Below are 6,156 nucleotides of genomic sequence, written 5' to 3' on the forward strand. Positions count from 1 at the left end.
TCTGGCAAACGGGAGTTGCATAATCTCATAGTCATAGGAACATGTATAAGTCATGAAGAAAGCAATAGCAACATACTAAACGATCGGGTGCTAAGCTAATGGAATGGGTCATGTCAATCAGATCATTCAACTAATGATGTGATCCTGTTAATCAAATAACAACTCTTTGTCCATGGTTAGGAAACATAACCATCTTTGATTAACGAGCTAGTCAAGTAGAGGCATACTAGTGACACTCTGTTTGTCTATGTATTCACACATGTATTATGTTTCCGGTTAATACAATTCTAGCATGAATAATAAACTTTTATCATGATATAAGGAAATAAATAATAACTTTATTATTGCCTCTAGGGCATATTTCCTTCAGTCTCCCACTTGCACTAGAGTCAATAATCTAGATTACACAGTAATGATTCTAACACCCATGGAGCCTTGATGCTGATCATGTTTTGCTCGTGGAAGAGGCTTAGTCAACGGGTCTGCAACATTCAGATCCGTATGTATCTTGCAAATCTCTATGTCTCCCACCTGGACTAGATCCCGGATGGAATTGAAGCGTCTCTTGATGTGCTTGGTTCTCTTGTGAAATCTGGATTCCTTTGTCAAGGCAATTGCACCAGTATTGTCACAAAAGATTTTCATTGGACCCGATGCACTAGGTATGACACCTAGATCGGATATGAACTCCTTCATCCAGACTCCTTCATTCGCTGCTTCCGAAGCAGCTATGTATCCCGCTTCACACGTAGATCCCGCCACGATGCTCTGTTTAGAACTGCACCAACTGACAGCTCCACCGTTTAATGTAAACACGTATCCGGTTTGCGATTTAGAATCGTCCGGATCAGTGTCAAAGCTCGCATCAACGTAACCGTTTAGGATGAGCTCTTTGTCACCTCCATATACAAGAAACATATCCTTAGTCCTTTTCAGGTACTTCAGGATGTTCTTGACCGCTGTCTAGTGATCCACTCCTGGATTACTTTGGTACCTCCCTGCTAGACTTATAGCAAGGCACACATCAGGTCTGGTACACAGCATTGCATACATGATAGAGCCTATGGCTGAAGCATAGGGAATATCTTTCATCTTCTCTCTATCTTCTGCAGTGGTCGGGCATTGAGTCCGACTCAACTTCACACCTTGTAACACAGGCAAGAACCCTTTCTTTGCTTGATCCATTTTGAACTTCTTCAAAATCTTGTCATGGTATGTGCTTTGTGAAAGTCCAATTAAACGTCTTGATCTATCTCTATAGATCTTTATGCCTAATATGTAAGCAGCTTCACCGAGGTCTTTCATTGAAAAACTCTTATTCAAGTATCCCTTTATGCTATCCAGAAATTCTATATCATTTCCAATCAGTAATATGTCATCCACATATAATATTAGAAATGCTACAGAGCTCCCACTCACTTTCTTGTAAATAGAGGCTTCTCCAAAAGTCTGTATAAAACCAAATGCTTTGATCACACTATCAAGGCGTTTATTCCAACTCCGAGAGGCTTGCACCAGTCAGTAAATGGATTGCTGGAGCTTGCACACTTTGTTAGCTCCCTTTGGATCGACAAAACCTTCCGGTTGCATCATATACAACTCTTCTTCCAGAAATCCATTCAGGAATGCAGTTTTGACATCCATCAGCCAAATTTCATAATCATAAAATGCGGCAATTGCTAACATGATTCGGACAGACTTAAGCATCGCTACAGGTGAGAAGGTCTCAACGTAGTCAATCCCTTGAACTTGCCGAAACCCTTTTGCGACAAGTCGAGCTTTGTAGACAGTAATATTACCGTCGGCGTCAGTCTTCTTCTTGAAGATCCATTTATTCTCAATTGCTTGCCGATCATTGGGCAAGTCAACCAAAGTCCATACTTTGTTCTCATACATGGATCCCATCTCAGATTTCATGGCTTCAAGCCATTTTGCGGAATCTGGGCTCACCATCGCTTCTTCATATTTCGTAGGTTCATCATGATCTAGTAGCATGACTCCCAGAACAGGATTACCGTACCACTCTGGTGCGGATCTCACTCTGGTTGATCTACGAGGTTCAGTAGTATCTTGTTCTGAAGTTTCATGATCATTATCATTAGCTTCCTCACTAATTGGTGTAGGTGTCACAGAAACAGTTTTCTGTGATGCACTACTTTCCAATAAGGGAGCAGGTACAATTACCTCGTCAAGTTCTACTTTCCTCCCACTCACTTCTTTCGAGAGAAACTCCTTCTCCAGAAAGTTTCTGAACTTAGCAACAAAAGTCTTGCCTTCGGATCTGTGATAGAAGGTGTATCCAATAGTCTCCTTTGGATATCCTATGAAGACACATTTCTCCGATTTGGGTTTGAGCTTATCAGGTTGAAGCTTTTTCACATAAGCATCGCAGCCCCAAACTTTCAGAAACGACAACTTTGGTTTCTTGCCAAACCATAGTTCATAAGGCGTCGTCTCAACAGATTTTGATGGTGCCCTATTTAACGTGAATGCGGCCGTCTCCAAAGCATAACCCCAAAACGATAGCGGTAAATCAGTAAGAGACATCATAGATCGCACCATATCTAGTAAAGTACGATTACAACGTTCAGACACACCATTACGCTGTGGTGTTCCGGGTGGCATGAGTTGCGAAACTATTCCGCATTGTTTCAAATGTACACCAAACTCATAACTCAAATATTCTCCTCCACGATCAGATCGTAGAAACTTTATTTTCTTGTTACGATGATTTTCAACTTCACTCTGAAATTCTTTGAACTTTTCAAACGTTTCAGACTTATGTTTCATTAAGTAGATATACCCATATCTGCTTAAATCATCTGTGAAGGTGAGAAAATAACGATATCCGCCACGAGCCTCAATATTCATCGGACCACATACATCTGTACGTATGATTTCCAACAAATCTGTTGCTCTCTCCATAGTACCGGAGAACGGCGTTTTAGTCATCTTGCCCATGAGGCATGGTTCGCAAGTACCAAGTGATTCATAATCAAGTGGTTCCAAAAGTCCATCAGTATGGAGTTTCTTCATGCGCTTTACACCGATATGACCTAAACGGCAGTGCCACAAATAAGTTGCACTATCATTATCAACTCTGCATCTTTTGGTTTCAACATTATGAATATGTGTGTTACTACTATCGAGATTCAATAAGAATAGACCACTCTTCAGGGGTGCATGACCATAAAAGATATTACTCATATAAATAGAACAATCATTATTCTCTGATTTAAATGAATAACCGTCTCACATCAAACAAGATCCAGATATAATGTTCATGCTTAACGTTGGCACCAAATAACAATTATTTAGGTCTAATATTAATCCCGAAGGTAGATGTAGAGGTAGCGTGCCGACCGCGATCACATCGACTTTGGAACTGTTTCCCACGCGCATCGTCACCTCGTCCTTAGCCAATCTTCGCTTAATCCGTAGTCCCTGTTTCGAGTTGCAAATATTAGCAACAGAACCAGTATCAAATACCCAGGTGCTACTGCGAGCATTAGTAAGGTACACATCAATAACATGTATATCACATATACCTTTGTTCACCTTGCCATCCTTCTTATTCGCCAAATACTTGGGGCAGTTCCGCTTCCAGTGGCCAGTCTGCTTGCAGTAGAAGCACTCAGTTTCAGGCTTAGGTCCAGACTTGGGTTTCTTCTCTTGAGCAGCAACTTGCTTGCTGTTCTTCTTGAAGTTCCCCTTCTTCTTCCCTTTTCCCTTTTTCTTGAAACTAGTGGTCTTGTTGATCATCAACACTTGATGCTCCTTTTTGATTTCTACCTCCGCAGCTTTCAGCATTGTGAAGAGCTCGGGAATAGTCTTATTCATCCCTTGCATATTATAGTTCATCACGAAGCTCTTGTAGCTTGGTGGCAGTGATTGGAGAATTCTGTCAATGATGCAATCATCTGGAAGGTTAACTCCCATTTGAATCAAGTGATTATTATACCCAGACATTTTGAGTATATGCTCATTGACAGAACTGTTCTCCTCCATTTTGCAGCTATAGAACTTATTGGAGACTTCATATCTCTCAATCCGGGCATTTGCTTGAAATATTAACTTCAACTCCTGGAACATCTCATATGCTCCATGACGTTCAAAACGTCGTTGAAGTCCCGGTTCTAAGCCGTAAAGCATGGCACACTGAACTATCGAGTAGTCATCAGCTTTGCTCTGCCAGACGATCACAACATCTGGTGTTGCTCCAGCAGCAGGCCTGGCACCCAGCGGTGCTTCCAGGACGTAATTCTTCTGTGCAGCAATGAGGATAATCCTCAAGTTACGGACCCAGTCCGTGTAATTGATACCATCATCTTTCAACTTTGCTTTCTCAAGGAACGCATTAAAATTCAACGGAACAACAGCACGGGCCATTTATCTACAATCATACATAAACAAGCAAGATACTATCAGGTACTAAGTTCATAATAAATTTAGGTTCAGTTAATCATATTACTTAAAGAACTCTCACTTAGATAGACATCCCTCTAATCATCTAAGTGATTACGTGATCCAAATCAACTAAACCATGTCTGATCATCACGTGAGATGGAGTAGTTTCATTGGTGAACATCACTATGTTGATCATATCTACTATATGATTCACGCTCGACCTTTCGGTCTCCGTGTTCTGAGGCCATATCTGTATATGCTTGGCTCGTCAAGTATAACCTGAGTATTCCGCGTGTGCAACTGTTTTGCACCCGTTGTATTTGAACGTAGAGCCTATCACACCCGATCATCACGTGGTGTCTCAGCACGAAGAACTTTCGCAACGGTGCATACTCAGGGAGAACACTTCTTGATAATTTAGTGAGAGATCATCTTATAATGCTACCGTCAATCAAAGCAAGATAAGATGCATAAAAGATAAACATCACATGCAATCAATATAAGTGATATGATATGGCCATCATCATCTTGTGCTTGTGATCTTCATCTCCAAAGCATCGTCATGATCACCATCATCACCGGCGCGACACCTTGATCTCCATCGTAGCATCGTTTTCGTCTCGCCAATCTTATGCTTCCACGACTATCGCTACCGCTTAGTGATAAAGTAAAGCATTACAACGCGATTGCATTGCATACAATAAAGCAATAACCATATGGCTCCTGCCAGTTGCCGATAACTCGGTTACAAAACATGATCATCTCATACAATAAAATTTAGCATCATGTCTTGACCATATCACATCACAACATGCCCTGCAAAAACAAGTTAGACGTCCTCTACTTTGTTGTTGCATGTTTTACGTGGCTGCTACGGGCTTAAGCAAGAACCAATCTTACCTACGCATCAAAACCACAACGATAGTTTGTCAAGTTGGTGTTGTTTTAACCTTCGCAAGGACCGGGCGTAGCCACACTCGGTTCAACTAAAGTTGGAGAAACTGTCACCCGCAAGCCACCTATGTGCAAAGCACGTCGGGAGAACCGGTCTCGCGTAAGCGTACGCGTAATGTCGGTCCGGGCCGCTTCGTCCAACAATACCGCCAAACCAAAGTATGTCATGCTGGTAAGCAGTATGACTTATATCGCCCACAACTCACTTGTGTTCTACTCGTGCATATAACATCAACATATAAAACCTAGGCTCGGATGCCACTGTTGGGTTTCATAGTAATTTCAAAAAATTTCCTACGCTCACGCAAGATCATGGTGATGCATAGCAACGAGAGGGGGAGAGTATGATCTACATACCCTTGTAGATCGACAACGGAAGCGTTTGGTTGATGTAGTCGTACGTCTCCACGGCCCGACCGATCAAGCACCAAAACTACGGCACCTCCGAGTTCTAGCACATGTTCAGCTCGATGACGATCCCCGGACTTCGATCCAGCAAAGTGTCGGGGAAGAGTTCCGTCAGCACGACGGCGTGGTGATGATCTTGATGTACTACCGTCACAGGGCTTCGCATAAGCACCGCTACAATATTATCGAGGACTATGGTGGAAGGGGGCACCGCACACGGCTAAGAATATGATCACGTGGATCAACTTGTGTCTCTAGGGGTGCCCCTGCCTCCGTATATAAAGGTTCAAGGGAGGGGGGCCGGCCGGCCAAGGTGTGGCGCGCCAGGAGGAGTCCTACTCCTTCTGGGAGTAGGACTCCCCCCCTTTCCTAGTTGGAATAGGATTC

Source organism: Triticum aestivum, chromosome 2A, assembly GCF_018294505.1.
Source record: "Triticum aestivum cultivar Chinese Spring chromosome 2A, IWGSC CS RefSeq v2.1, whole genome shotgun sequence".
Lineage (NCBI taxonomy): Eukaryota > Viridiplantae > Streptophyta > Magnoliopsida > Poales > Poaceae > Triticum > Triticum aestivum.